Source organism: Lissotriton helveticus, chromosome 9 (assembly GCF_964261635.1).
Source record: "Lissotriton helveticus chromosome 9, aLisHel1.1, whole genome shotgun sequence".
NCBI lineage: Eukaryota > Metazoa > Chordata > Amphibia > Caudata > Salamandridae > Lissotriton > Lissotriton helveticus.
The window spans coordinates 792,782,556-792,798,147 of record NC_136070.1 but is presented as its reverse complement, the minus strand read 5'-3'; the positions used below and the strand labels follow the sequence as shown (position 1 = coordinate 792,798,147).

Genomic DNA, 15,592 nt, shown 5'->3' with positions numbered 1-15,592 from the left:
TTAGGAAGTATTTTTTTGTGTGCAGTGCATAGTGTGGAATGAATCCCCTTTTGAAACTTGATGTTTACTCAAAATCTTAATCCATTAGGTACAATTACCTTAGCCTTTACAGATATGCATTCTTGAATATAAAAAAATAACCAGACGAGAACATTGTTTTTTGTGTTGGCAAAGTGACTAACAGGCAGATGCATCAAAGAAAATACCGGGAGCAAACGGCCAGATTCTGAGAATCTGCCCGTTTGCTCCCGGTATTTTTGCATTTGGGATGCATCATCCCAAATGAAGAAATCGCAAATTAAGGAATCTCTAAATAGCGATTCCTTAAATTGCTCTTGCATTTAAGGAATCCCAAAATGAGATTCCTTAAATGCAATGCATCAAACCCTAAAAAATAGCGAATTCGCTAATAGGGGGAGCAAATTACCATAAAGTTGAACTTGGTGGTAATTTGCTAAAACTTTGAAAAAAGCACTTTTGTGCATTTTTCAAAGTTACATGTTGCGCACACACATGCCCTTGGGGCATGTGTGTGTGTAACATTTGTGCACAGGTCCATTTCAGGGGTGTAACAGGGTGTCCTTTGGACACCCTGGCACCCTTGAAATAGCGGAACATTAGCGATTCGGTAATAGCTAATCGCTAATAAGGAATGGCTTTCCCATTCATTCCAATGAATGGGAAAGCCATTCGTTATTAGCGATTAGCTATTACCGAATCGCTAATAAGGAATCTGTAGGAATCGCTAATAACATTGCGATTCCTACATGCATCCCGTTTTGCGAGTCTTTAATAGCGATTCCTTAAAATTCGCTATTAAGGACTCGCAAAACATAACTTTGATGCATCTGCCAGTTAATTGGCAGAGATATTTTACTCACTAATGTTCTCATAAAGGAGAAAATGTTGTATCTGTTTTAGTCTAAACCGCAAAGCCAAAGAAACTGGAGGGACTGGGGCTTGAGAAAGGGCCAGCATACGTGCCCCTATGTGAAGCTAGCCAAACAAAGAGTATGCCGTTCCAATAGGGGCATCTAGGTCTGTCAAGAAGGGGTTTCTTCTTTAAAGAGCAAGGGCCCTCATACACCCTAGAGGGTGTCATGCTTCACCATCAGGCAGCTCCTTCTTGGGCCGGCGCTGTCATACCCAGTGGGCACCGCAGGGGAGCTCTTTGCCGGAAGTCTTTTCATTTTGGTAATCTGAATGGTGGGGTGTGGTGTTTAATTCTGAGTAGAAGTGGAGAGATGATGTATCAATAAAGATATCTAATTGGACCCAAAAGACTCTTTATTCACTGGGTTCCTTTACTATGATTAAAAAGTAGAAAGTCAGGGCAAGAGCAGGTTGTGATGAACCTCTCAAGCTCTTAGTTAATGTGTGTGAAAAGTATGGAGTTCAACATGTTTCTTGCCTGTTATTGTCCGGAGGATCATGGCATTTCATCTGGACCAAAGTAATCATTATCTACTCTTGTAGGGAAGGTAGATGTGTGCAAGTGGATTACAGCTTACCCTAAAATATGATATATAGTATTCCTTCTGGGTGGACCTAACTGAGCGGTCTCATGGCCCCAGCAGGAGTAGAAAAATTATATTGCCCAACGCCCGAACCATGTTGATATTTATGATGGGCAAGAAGATTTCATGCATATTTTTTCAGATGGACAAGTAGATATTAAATTGCGTACATAATACAGGCTGTGGGCACTCTGGGGCTCACAGCCAATCAGAAAGGCTGGCAGATAGCTGGAGACAATTTAGAGGCCTCTGGCAAGAAAATGGCTGGGAGACTGAAACGTCAGTCTAAACAAGCGGCAGTCTCAGCAAGTGGGTGTCTCTCTGTCTTAAGATCAATGGGGTGGGCTTGCAGAACCGTGAGGAACCTGTCTCTATTTTATCACAAGAGGAAAACACAAATATCTTGCTGTTGGTGGCTCGACCTGAGACTGAGGTGAGGAGAAAGGGTGGCATTAATGTTACAAGGCTGATGCCAAGTGAGCTTGTGGCATCAGGGACGTAGGAATATTGTTAACTTTATCCTCTCTGGTCGCAAAGAGGAGAAGAAATGCAAACATGCTGCTGAGAGCTCAATGGATTTCAGTCAAAATAACGGCATTACGGTAGTCCCCAGTTCAGATTCCACAAGAGAAAACAGAGCGTGCTAACTTGGAGTTTGAAGGGGACTGTTCTTTAAGTGGAGCTCAGCTATGCTGCAACAAATATTGTACTGAATTTGGCATTAAAGAATTGTACCGGATCATAAACAAGAATTCCCGTGCTCAGTATCCAAGCGTCGCCACACGTTAGCATTAAATGAAATGAGCAGTATGTTTGTTTTACCTCATATCATCGTGGATGGTATTGCCAGTGGCGGCTAGTGGATTTTAAAAGTGGTGAGGCGGATAGGTGATTTGTAATAATTTCCTTTATAAGACATTGGGATAGAAGCTGCTATCTGTTACCTGCAAGGTGCCTGATCACAGTTGCCCACTTTTTGCATGGATGAGGATTGAGGTGGTGAACAGTGAGCCTCTGTATGCTGTCACATAATATTTGTAAAGATGAAGAGATGTTGAAAATCAAGTGTCCCGAGTCAGTCATCATCGGTGGGCTAATAGAGTGTGCGCCTCACATTGCACGCGATGTGACATTTCCAACTAGCACTCTAACACAATTTGTGATAATTGTATGCATTTACGAGCTACGATGGAACTGGAGGAATTCTAGCATTGCAAATTGGGCAGTTACCCCGTGACACACCCTGGCACAGAATGTCCTGCACGTGGACTGCACAGGAGGCATGCAGAGATTCCAAGAGACACCCAGCACTCTGTAGTAGCAGTCCATGAGCTCCCAGTCGCCTCGCATCAGCCGGACTCCGGTACTTTATCATAGTGTGTTTACTCCTTTCGGTCTTGAAACCTGCTCACCTTGGTAATATACTGGTTTTAGCAGGTGAAATTCTGCTCCAAAACATCTCTCTCCCTGTTTTTCAGACTGTGTGTGTCATAAAAAAAGTTGAAAAATATCAAAACGAACTTTACATGAGTGATGCACCACTAACTACTAGTCCTCACACCCTCTTCACAGACTCCATGCACACACTTCGGTTCTTGCTAAAGCACCTCAAGTTAGGGTGTTCTGTGTTATCCCCCTGCTCCAGGGAGTTAAACTATATCAATCTCTCTCTCTCTCTCTCTCTCTCTCTCTCTCTCTCTCTCTCTCTCTCTCTCTCCCCCTCTCTCCCTCTCTCTCTCTCCCTCTCTCCCTCTCCCTCTCTCCCCCCCTCTCTCTCTCTCCCTCTCTCTCCCTCTCTCTTCCTCTCCCTCTCCCTCTCCCTCCCTCTCTCTCCCTCTCCCTCCCTCTCCCTCCCTCTCTCCAACACAGGCTTTGGAGCCTGGGACAGCCACATTGCAAACAGATTACTGAAGAAAATACCCCGCCTGCTGATCTAATACACTGGAATCGAAGCTGGAGACCTGCAGGTGTCTCTTTACTTTGTATGTGGTAGCAGGTGCATTAGCCCACCAAACCTCCATACTGGTATCTATGTATGGCATATAGGTTACTCACAGATTACTGCAGCAGAGACCTTCTTACCTCTCCTCCTATCGGGGATTGAGGCTGTAATCAGAAAGTGTCACAGTTTGCCTGTAATGTGATTAGATATTATGAAGCTCTATTTAGGCAAAGCACCCTCCATGCTTGGGTATGTTAGAGTCACATGAAGAATGTTTAGACTGTTGTCCCCCCCCACCCCCTACTGTTGCCCCTGAACCTCATATCCAGCCAAAAATCCCTCCCGATGCCTGCACTCGCCCCTCCACATATTTTTTTTTCTGACTACAAAAATGATTTTCTGGGGATCCCAGGTACATAACCCCACATTGTCACTGGTTCAGCGTCACTTCTAGGTGGCATCAAAGTCTCCAGGACTGGCCCCTGCGGATACAGAGCTGTTTTATTGCATGTGAGCAGAACTCGCCCCTCCCTCCTCAGGTGACCAGAACCTTCTTCAGCAGAGAGACCCAGTATGCAGGCATCTCACAACCTCCACCCCAGGTACTCGAGGGCTGGCCTGACTCTTTTGACAGTTTGAAGTTGTCTCTGATGGAGTTTAGTGGCCTCCAAGAAGCCTGCCTGTGACTGGCTTCAGTAGTCTGCAGCAAAACTTTCGCAGCCGCACGTGTGGGTGCCTGTGCTGTCAGATAGATTCCTGCCTTCTGTGCTAAATGTACATGGGTTGGTCAGTGCATTAACTAAGAGGTTTTATATAATGTCTGGTAGTGCATTTCCCACTGATTAACTCAAGTTTCAGTTCATTTTAATTAGAGCTGTCCATTTTTAGGTCTCGCCTACGCAGTGCGCATGCGCTGCATAGGCAAAAAGACCTTTTGCGATCGCTTTGGCTTTTCATCCAAAAACGTGCACGCGTTCCATTGTCTTCAATGGCAAAGCGTGCACGTGTGGCGATTTACTTGCGGGAGTGAGCGCCGCCATATGGTAGCAATTATCGCTCACGCAAGTAAATCGCGCCTCTCCCCCTGCTGCCGGCAGCCTGCCGCGCTTGTTTTGGGATGCGAAGGTTGTTGGAACCACCCGTTTGTATGTGGATCGTGGTAAGATGACAGCTTGTAAAGTTAAATAGGGACTTTTTTAAAGTGAAATGGTCTCTTGGGTAAAATGCTGAAATGTTAACCTTTTGTTTTCCTTAATTTCAGGTACACTGGTCTCTCTATTTCGTGCCTCGTAATCACCTGGGTGTTTATATATTGATAATATTGTATGTCACTCAAGTGTGGCTTGAAAACTGTTAGATTTCTAAAATGTTGTGCGATCCCCTGAGGTCTTGGTGATATCCTGCTGAACTTTGCATGCTTCTCAGACACCATGCAGAGACCCAGCGGAGCTCTTGCACTCTTTTGAACGCAGCAGTCTGCTGGCCGAATCTTCAGTTTTTCGAGACATTGCGTTCCTGTTTACAACGTATTGCTTCTGTTTTCTCACCATTCAATAATCCAGATTTCTTTTATTTAGTAGTTTTAAAAAAAATTCCTTTTGTTTTTCTTCTACCATTTTCAGTTAATCACTAGCGTGGCTTTCTTAGTTTCTGCCCTTTTCGTTAATTTTTAATCTTCCTCTATTTACTACTTACTTCAGTTTTTAAATATTTTATTTCTTTACCCAGTCATTTGACTTCTTGTTCCCTTTCACTCCTACAACATTCCATGTCTAGATTCTGTTTCTCTTTTTTCGTGCACATTTAATACATCCTCATCCCCTTTTCACTGTTTCCACTGTCCGTACCACTTTAGCCTCAGCCCTCGTTATCTTGTAAATCATTTTCACTCAATCGTCTTTCTCCTCGACGGTTCTCTTACATGGAAAATGTTTCGCCTATGAATGTTTTATTGCATTTTTATTCGTATATCACGTCCCGTCTCGCTCACTGGCAGTCTTTTTTTGTCCCATTCATAACTTGCATTTTTTGCCTCTACCGCTTGTTTCTTATCCCTCGACTGCTTGCCTTCAATCTCGTCCATGATTGTACCCGATTTTCTTTTTCTGCGGCGGGTGGATACTTCAGAAGCAGCAAGTGGAATACTATAGGGGAAAGCGGCGGTGTGCCCGATTATTTCTCACCTGTAGCTGGGAAACGGCAGTTCATCTCGGCCTTTGAGTCACCGTTGCAAAAGGTCCTAACCTATGGCCCTGGTACTTCGGCTCACTTTTCATGTTTGCGAACGGACCCATGGTCTGTTATTTCCCCAGGCCTATAATAGCAGATGGCCAGTTAACCTGGAAAACGGTGTACCATTTGGGCAATAGATAATTGTCTTGGTGGTTGGCTTGGAAATGTTGCCATACTCTGTTAGAAGTGCAACACTTGTGATGAATTCTTAAAGAAAACTCTATTTGTTTTCCTCAAGGAAACACCATTTTTCTGCGTCCTCCTTCCCCTAATTGGTGCCTAGCAGTTAATTAGTAACTTAAGAATGCAAAGATGTACGTATATAGTTAATTTGGTTTTCAGCTATTTTAAATATTTGGCTTTCAGTCAGCTTGCAGCTGGCTAGTTTCCAGCGAGCTAAGGGTGCTGCGCGCAAATTAGGCTGGCATGCTCACTATATATTGTTTTTCCCTTCCTTGTATTTGGTGTCCAACTTAAATTGCCACCCAAGGACTCAGCCTAGTGTGCTTGGACGGACCATGACTGCAGTAGAGGCATAAAAGACAAGGTATTGTGTTAGTGGAATTTATTGTTCGAGGACCCTAACCTTTCGCTACCTCTAAAAGGAATGTGATGAGCACAGGGCAGTCGGCGAAATTGTTAACGGCTGTTATTTTTGTAGCTTGTTAGACTACATGCTTTCTGTATGCATATAGATAGGCTTTGGGTCAAAGGGTTAGAATTAAATGTTGACTACATTTTTTATCCTGAATCCATTTAAAGTAGTCCTTGTTTCTATGGTTCAGAATGAAGACCCATCTTTCATGGAGAATGAGATTCCTAGTTTGTTGTGCTCGCCAATGCCTGGATGGTGGTGGCTTCAGTTGAGGTTTTGATTTCCTTACTGTGGAGTCCTAGGTTGCTCCAATCGCCCATTACACTGATTTCGCCTAGTATTCACGCCTCTGCCTTTGCTCAGTTCAAAGAACTGTCAAGTTCATACGTAGCACCCTGCAAATAGAAACCCAAGATGTTAAAGCTTTATTGCGCCTCATTAGTGAGGTGAAGGTTGAATAACAAGGGTACTGTTTTATCGTGACCTATTTCTAGGCATACCTAATCTACTTCTGAGTTACTTAGACATCGCAAAAGTGGATTTAGTTATTTGAAACTACAGAGGCCCTTTTAATCGCTCTTGATGCATTTATATTTAGGAGTATAGATAAGCCTTTTTTTTTACTGATAAACCAGATCCCCACCCATGGAGTCCTTCAAATCTGTCAAGTAGTTTTTGTAAGAAATTGGATTATTTGGGGTGGCTTACTACCCTTCTCCAGGAATAATTCTTACCCTTGTGGGGAAGAACCCTCAGTCACTACATTAACCTGCACTCTGCCCCTTGTTAGCTGTGCCACAAAGCAAAAAGGCTTAATTAAATATGTAAAGTATGTGAGAACCAAAGCAGCAATAAAGTCAAAATGCAAAACAAAAATGTCAAACCGAAATAGATTAATAAACAAAATAATACCAAATGACAAATCCATTAATTGTAACAGAGGGTGATTTTAAAGATCTAAGTAGGAATAGCAACAAGAAGCATAAGCTGCCCATGAGCCAATGGTTGCGGTCGACCAGGCCTAGGTCCAATTTTGAGGCTGACTGCAAAGATCAGAGCTCCAACCAGGTTTGTCGTGGTCAAGTTTTACTGTCTGACTTTAGTACTTTAAGGACCAATACAGCACAGCAGTACAATTTTAAAGCCCCTCAGGGAGGCACTTCAAGACTTGCGTGGTGTCAGGCAGCGGCTAAACAGGTTGTAATCTGGGTTCAGTTGCCGCTGGGCGTTTGCGGGAAAAGGCCACTTGTAGCTTGTTGTGTCTTTGTAACTTAAACAGGACACCAGCCTTATGACCCTTTGAATCCCACTTCTTTGTCCTGGGTGCAAAAGAGAAGGTTTAGCCTGGATACGCTACTCACATAGTGAATCGGGAAGCTTGAAAGCTCTGACAGCAATGAACATTTATGGCGAAGTAGATCTGCTTTGCTTCCTTGAGCGTTTACTAGATTTAGCAGCTTTTTCCCTACCTAAAGACTTTTTCAGAAATTTTGGAAAGGAGGGTGGGAAATCTTATTGTCCCACTGTAGGACGCACTAGTTCCTCACATTTCCTCATCCAATTATTTACTACCTGAGGTGTACCTCCCCCTCAACCATGGCACGAGGTGACATAGCTAAAAAAAAAAAAAGCATTGGCATTGCCAATATTTCTTGTCTATTGGACCTTATCAGTGTTTAGCCGTACAACAGTTGATGTTGTAGCACCAAGGATATTGTGCTGCTTAACTAAATACTTATAAGGTCCCAAAAGCTAGACCTATTGGCTATGCCAATGCTTGTTATATACGTAGTTACTTGAAGGTGGAGGACCACAAAGAGTTAGAAAATATTTTGGGGTTTTTTAGCCACTGTTTTGACCCCGTCCCCAGACCCATTCACCCTGCCTGCCCCGTTTCATACAGCATCACAGTTCCCATACTTCTTTTAAGGCACTTCAACCACTCAGCAGACAGCACCTTCTCCAGCCTCGCACACTCTCCAGCCTCGCACACTGTTACTCCTACAAACGCTGCACTCACTCTGCTCTCTGAATTCAGTATTCAGGACTTGCTGCCATGGGATTTGGAGAGCAGGGCAGGAAAAGAGGTAGGGCCAGAACCTCCCTCTCACAGACACCAGACTGGGAAAAGGGAGCAAAGAGTGCCCTTATTACGAATAGAGAGTGGAGCTGCCCCACCATTTTACTAACCACCATCCCTATGCCCTTCACACACACCCACCATACACATACCTATCCCTCTTCCGACCCACCTTTTGCAGCCAGAGCTGCCAACTTTGAACCTTGGGGACCAGGTTTGTGTCTCATCATTGCTAGACATCCTGTTATTATGGGTAGATCACTTTGAAACCTTGACCCCTGGGCCAAGGCCAGCACTCTCCCCAGCAGCTCCACCTTACTGATCACCGCGCCAGCACAGCACAGAGATCTTCGGCCGAGCAGGGTTTGAGCCAGCAGCCTGTCCCATCGCCTTAGGTCGCCTGTGTGCCATCTCCTGCGCTCTCTGTTCAATCCCTCTGCTGCCCCTGCTGAACTGTGTTTTCCTTCTGTTTCATTTAATTAATTCTCCCCTCGCTACTGTTTAATTGTTTTCCCCTCGCTACAGCCCCTTTTTTCCCGCCGCTGCTGATCCTGTGGCCCCGCCCCATACTCAGCTCCCGCCTCCCGACCTCTGCTCCCGCCCCCCTCCCCTACTTATAGTGACCGAAGGCGTGACTCAGGGGAGCCCGTCTGCGCCTGGACCACGCCCTGGCCCCCGCGAGCGTCACAACAAACGATGCCGCTACAACGCCAACACCCTCCACGCATTCAATGCTGGCCGATCCTCCACCTGCTTCCAGGCTACCCCGAAGCTCACCCACGGACCCTTCACCTGCCGAAACTGCAGCGACACTAGCCCGCACACACCTGCACGTCCTGCCCTTCCCACCAAACAGGCAAGATGGCGTCCGCGATGGACGCGTGAGCAAGCCGCTCCTGCTGGACCCTGCTGGGCATATTGGAGTGATGGAGTAAAGGATCAAAGGAGAAGGCGACGGGCTCCGGCTTTTCAGTGTTAAACTTACCGGTAACCTTGTTGTAGTTCAGCGTGCGGTAGTTCCTGCTGTGCTGGGCGTATTGCTGGAGGTCAAGTCTGATGCTGCGGCTGCCGCTGTTTTCGGCGTCGAGATTGTGGTGGCTACGGAGGAGTCCAGTTTGGTGGGCGTTACTGGAGGACCGGCTCACCTGCTCAGAGTTTCCTGACTCCGCCGCGGGCCGCATGCAGCGAAAACAGCGAAAGGAGATGCCTCCGAAAGGAAACCGCGGAAGGAATCGAGGACAGGAAGGAGAGCCAGTGGAAGCCGTGGAAGCTGCAGACGCCGCGGATGGTGTAATAGGGCCCGCTCAGGTGAGAGGAACATTACAAATTGATAAATCAGTCTGTTTAGCGGACTCCTGCTCCGTTGCAACCGCAACCAGAGCTAAAGCGGCACTAATTACGGGGAAAAAAATTCCGGAGTTGTTTTTGGCAGCCAAAAACAAAGAAAATACGAGATTGCGACGGGGGAGTATAAGTGTGGAACCAGTGATGACTCCCGGAGTCTTGGCTGATGTGGCAAGCTGAGGAGGCTCTTGTAAACGTGTTGGCTAATCCTATGGCTAACTCTCAGACATTAGTAATGATGGAGGAAATGATAAGTGATGCCGGTGCTGTAGGTGGTAAGGCGTCAGTCGGGGCTCATGCAGCCTCTGGACTCCCTGAAGTAAACATAACTGGCGAGGTGCCGAGTTCTGATCCCAGCTCAGGGGTGGATAATCGAGGTGGCCAGGAACAGCAGATACTGGCCCTAGAAACGGACTCAGCGGATTTCTATTCCCTGTCTGAACAGTCGATGTCCTCTTGTGAGGACCTTGCTTTTCAATATTCGACTCATATGAGTATGGGGGATGGAAGTATGCACAGTAGTCTGGACCTGGAAGATCAGGGAGAGAGCAACGTCCAAACGGTGAGGAAACTCTATCTGGATGGGAAGGAGGGAGCCTCTGGAAATTCTCTGGGGCAGGGGGATCGATTGGCTGATCCAGGGACAGAGGTGGAAGAAATCTTGTTGGCTCTGATTTATCAATCGATTATGCAACATCGGGAGGAGACTCGAGAAGAGAGTCAAAGGGCTCAGAACTCTTGTCGGAAGCTACAGAATTCGGTTAGATGTTTGGTAAAATCGCATGCTGAATTTTTATCAAGATTTAATGAAGCGGAGGCTCGTATCTCCAGTTTAGAGGATGAACTAGCTCAACACAAGACTGCTATTGATATGCATTGGCGACTAAGGAAGACATTAATTGTAAATTAGCGGACATCGAAAATCGATCTCGTAGAAACAACCTGAGGGTCTTACAGATACCGGAAGGGAAGAAGGGGTCAGATCCACGAGGGTTTATTATTGATTTGTTTAAAAAAGCCTTACCTGAGGTGACGAAGTGGGACTGGGACAGGGAGGTGGAGCGGGTGCACCGATTCCCATTTACTATTAGATCTTCGAGACCTGATCAGCGAGACCAAAAACCTAGGGCTATCTTAGTGTCTTTCAACAGTTTTCTTGCCCGTGAGGAGGTATTTTTGAAGGCTCGGCCGGATAAGAAAAGAAGTGGAGGTGACTTTGATTTTTTTGTACGCCTGGATTTATGTAAACAATCAGTAGAGTTACGTTGGCAGTATCGGCAGATGATTCCGGAATTTCAGTCTAAGGGGGCCCAGGCATTTCTAATGTTTCCGGCTAAGATGAAAGTGATATATAAAGAATGTACACGTTTCTTTACTAATATTGGGTCAGCTAAAGAATTTCTGGGCTCTATTTAGTAAATTTATTTAGTTAATACTGAACTTTGTGTTTGGAGACTTTTTGGGTTAGGGGCTTCTCTGCTGCCAGTTCTTTCTTCTTTGCCTATGTGATGTAAGGGCTGTAGTATGAGACCCACAGGCAAAGGCAGGGGGTTGTGGGTGAGCTCGCATCTACAGGACCATAAGTCCTAAAGCCTCGTTAAAGGGGTGGGGTGGTGGAGACTGGGTGGAGGGAGGTGGTTAAAGGGTGGGGGGGGTGAGGGGGTTAGGGGGGGTGGGTTGCACTTAGGTGGGGTGTAAAAAGGGGAAAGAAATTCACAGTGCCAAGAAAGGGTACAGTTTATAAGATTCACATCCAAGTAGCTATAAAAAGCAGGTGTCAGATGGCAGGTTTTATGGGGTTTTTTCTTTCTTGTTTTTTTTCCTCATGTTAGTAGTGTTTGTGGGGAGAGGATCAACATACGACTTTAATAATGCTGCGTAAAGGAATAAAAATGTGTACGTCAAATGTATCAGGTCTTAATAATTGGGCAAAGCGACAAAAAGTGGCAGCGGAAATTCGATAAATTCGGCCTGATTTATTTTGTATACAGGAGACACATATATCCTGGCCTAATCGAGGGTTATTGAAAGATTTGGGATTCTCATTATTATCTGCTTCGTGTCAGCTAGATACGACTGAGGGGGGGGGGGTAGCTATTTTAGCTACTAGTAGTTCTGTGAATTGTGGGCAGAGGTTGGCAGATAAGTTTGGCCGGTGGGCTATTGTTGAGTGTGGGGTTGAGGGTTATTATTTTACGCTTTGCACTATTTATGGGTCTAATTTGGATGATCCTGGGATTTTGTATGATTTAAATACAGAACTAGCCACATGGCCATCCCCCTTGATAATATGTGGGGATATCAATATTAATTTGACAAATCAGGCCTTACTGGAGGGTCCTCAGAAATACCTTGGACGGAAACCCAAAGTTTTTAAAGCACTTCATGATTTAACCCAGGATCATGGTTTAGTGGATGTTTGGGGTAAAATAAAAGGACATGATTTGGGGTTTACTTTTTATTCACATCCACATAAAAAATTAGTAAGGCTGGACTAATTTTTGGCATCTTCTTCTTTGTTAAGTGGTGCATCTATTCATGTATTTCCAAGGATCTCTTCTGACCATGCCCCTGTAGTTTTAGAATTAATGTCACCAAGGGCTACGAGGCCCTGTAATTCTTTCTCATTTGATAGGAAACTTTGTTTAAATAATGAATTTAAGGAACACATGGGTTATTGGATCAAGGATTTTTTTTTAATAATAGTTTGTCAGCACCCATTAATATTATTTGGGACTCTTTTAAGGCCTGTTTTCAGGGGGAAGTGCTTAGTTTTAGTTTATACCTGCAGAAAAAACGAAAGCTGGAGTTGGCTGAATATTACGAGGCTTTGAGAGTGTCGAAAAGTGCTCTAACTACAGGGATCATGGTAGGTAAGCAGGATATCTCGGAGCTATTGAATATAGTGGCTAAATGTCGCGCAAGGGTCTTGGGTTTTTGGAGTGAAGGGAATGCCAGGAAATATCTGACCTCGAAACAACAACTTCATGAATTTGGTGAGACTATTGGCAGAGCATTGACGCTGCGACTCCGAATGAAGGGATCTTCTAGAACTATTCAAGCAATGAAAGATCAGAATGGGGTGTTACACTCTGACCCTGAACAGATACTTTCTATTTTTCAGCAGTTTTATTCTACCCTTTATACTCATCAGGGAGTTTCGAATGGGGGTGTAAATGCACCTGTGTGTGAAGAAGTGGCACAATTAGATCCCCTTTTGGCAGAGCAACTTGACTCCCCGATCTCTATGAAAGAATTAGAAATGGCCGTAAAATGTTTAGCTTTAGGAAAGGCGGCGGGACTGGATTGTTTTTTCCTTTGATTAAAGACGAGATGTTGAAGGTTTTTCAGGCAGCACAGTCTGGGCAACCACCTAAATCTTGGTCAGAAGCTACAATTGCGGTCTTTTGTAAAAAGGGTAAACCTCCGGAATTGGTCGGATCCTATCGCCCAATTTCTTTATTAAATTGGGATAATAAAATCTATTCTACAATTTTGGCCAATTGACTCTCCTCAGTTGTCTCCTCTTTGGTATCTTTAAATCAACATGGTTTTATTCCACAACGTGGAACCATATTAATAAAATAGTCACATTGTTTGATATTGCTAGTACTGAAAAAAGTGATTTAGCATTGATCCTGCTGGACGCAGAAAAAGTGTTCGATCGGGTGGAGTGGGGATATCTGTGGCAATTGATGGATCGAAGCGGTTTCAGATGGAAATTTATAAGAGCTATACAGGTATTGTATGAAGCCCCTAGTGCTAAGATTTCTGCAATGGGTCTATTATCAGAGGTGGTGCCTATTACCCGAGGTACTCGTCAAGGCTGTCCTTGTTCTCCCCTATCATTTGCCCTTTATATAAATCCTTTTATAGAACGATTATCGCATAATGTTCGTATTCCTCCTTTTTTGGTTCACGATTATCAATTTCCCGTTTTTACATACGCAGATGACATAGCTGTGATTACTGTGGACCCTGCTGGTGCAATGTACGAAATTGAACAGTTAGCTACAGAGTTTGGGGTGATGTCAGGCTATAAGCTCAATGTGTCTAAAACACAAACTTGTGTTCTGATAGTATTCAATGGAGAGATGAGCGAGTAATTAAAGAAGTGACATACTTGGGTATACAAATACGATCTTCTATGTCCAAACTGATGGAAGTAAATTGGAATTTACTGATTGGTAATATCAAAAATTCTTTGGATAGATGGGGGCGGCTTAATTTTACAATAATAGGGCATTGTAACATCATTAAAATGAAGATTTTACCCAAAGTTCTTTATTTGTTTCGCTCGCTACCCCTGGAAGTTACAAATACAAGGTTACAAAATCTCCAATCAATTTGTGGGAAATTTATTTGGAACCCCCAGAAGGCCTAGACGGGCGATGCGTTTTATGACGCTACCTCTCGAGAGAGGGGGTCTAGCGGTTCCGGATTTTGTTTTGTATTTTTATACATGTTTTTTGTTGAAAATGCGACTGGTACTTACTGGGGAAGGTGCTATTAGTAGGGCTAATTCGCCTACTATTTTTGAAATTCTCATGGGTCCTATCGCCAAGCAATGCTTATTTAGTGAAGTGGATGGTAGTTATTTTAAGCGAACGCGATTTAAGGTCTTGATTAGTGCCTATAAAGTGTGGAAACGAATGCGGATGCCGATAATACTGAGGAAAATTTCTTATTACACACCTTTGCAAGCAGTGAAGATTCTACCGGGTATATTTCAGGATAATATTGCTTTAGCTTGGATGAAAAAAGGTATCAGAATTTTAGGTGATTTCTATTCCATTGATGGGGTGTGTAAATCTTTTGATGATTTGGTCTCATGGTATGGTATCCCCAGAACACAATTTTTTAAATATTTGCAGATTAGGGATTTTTTGTATCGGACTAACTTGAATAGGAAACCCCCTTCTCTTATAGAAAAGGTCAGACGACAATGCAGAATTGGAGAAATATATCAGTTATTATTAGCTGATGGACCGGATGATCTGAATAAGTATAACTTAAAATGGTCAAGGAACTTGGGAGAGTCCGATATTATTGTTGAGAAGCTTATTGCAGCTTCCAGGGATATATTAATGTCAGCAAATTTGAAGGCCCAATTTTTCAAGTACCTTTTTGATTTATATTATACCCCCGCATGCATGGCTAAAAGGGGGCCTAAGTTCGATGACTAGTGTTTTCGATGTGGAGACGATAGTGCGGACAGTGTACACATTTTTTTTAAATGCGACAAACTGTTTAGATTTATAACCGATATAGAAAAGTTTCTGTCTCTGGTTATGAATGTACGTCTGACCATCACACCAGCTATGATGGTAATTGGGATGGGGCCGGAAAGCAATAGGGATAATCCACTCTATGTTCATAGACAGCTTATTTTCTTTTCCATGACTATTGCACGCTTATGTATTGCCGCTGAATCGCTTCAGATAGATCCACCTGTGTTTGAATTGTGGGGTGCGAAAATGTATTTATTTATTTATTTATAAAGTTTTATATAGCGCGAACTTGATCCCTCAGAGCGCTTTACAATTTGAGGCAAAGGTAACAAATCAGAACATTAGTCTAACATGGGGAATCTAATGGGCTAATTTTTGTAAAATAGAATGTGGTCTGTTTGCTGTTAAAGGGGCAAAGAAACGGAAGATTGGTTTAAGTATCTGGGGTGCTTTTAGGGATTATTTTGAAGGTTGAGCCATCAATGGTCGTATTTATTTTAGGAATTTATTTTGTTATTAATATATTTTCTGAGTAAATTGTATATTGTATTTTTGTATTACTCTTGCTGCTGTGAATTTATAAATAATGAAAAAAAAAATAAAAAAAAGGAAAAGAGGTAGGGCCAGAACCTCCCTCTCACAGACTCCAGA

The 15,592-nt window shown here is 43.8% G+C and overlaps 1 protein-coding gene across 8 annotated transcripts in view; it reads left to right on the top strand.

The window, feature by feature from the left end:
- RELB (RELB proto-oncogene, NF-kB subunit) overlaps positions 1–15,592 on the top strand; it is a 708,968-nt gene that overhangs the window by 169,750 nt on the left and 523,626 nt on the right. The window lies entirely within an intron of this gene.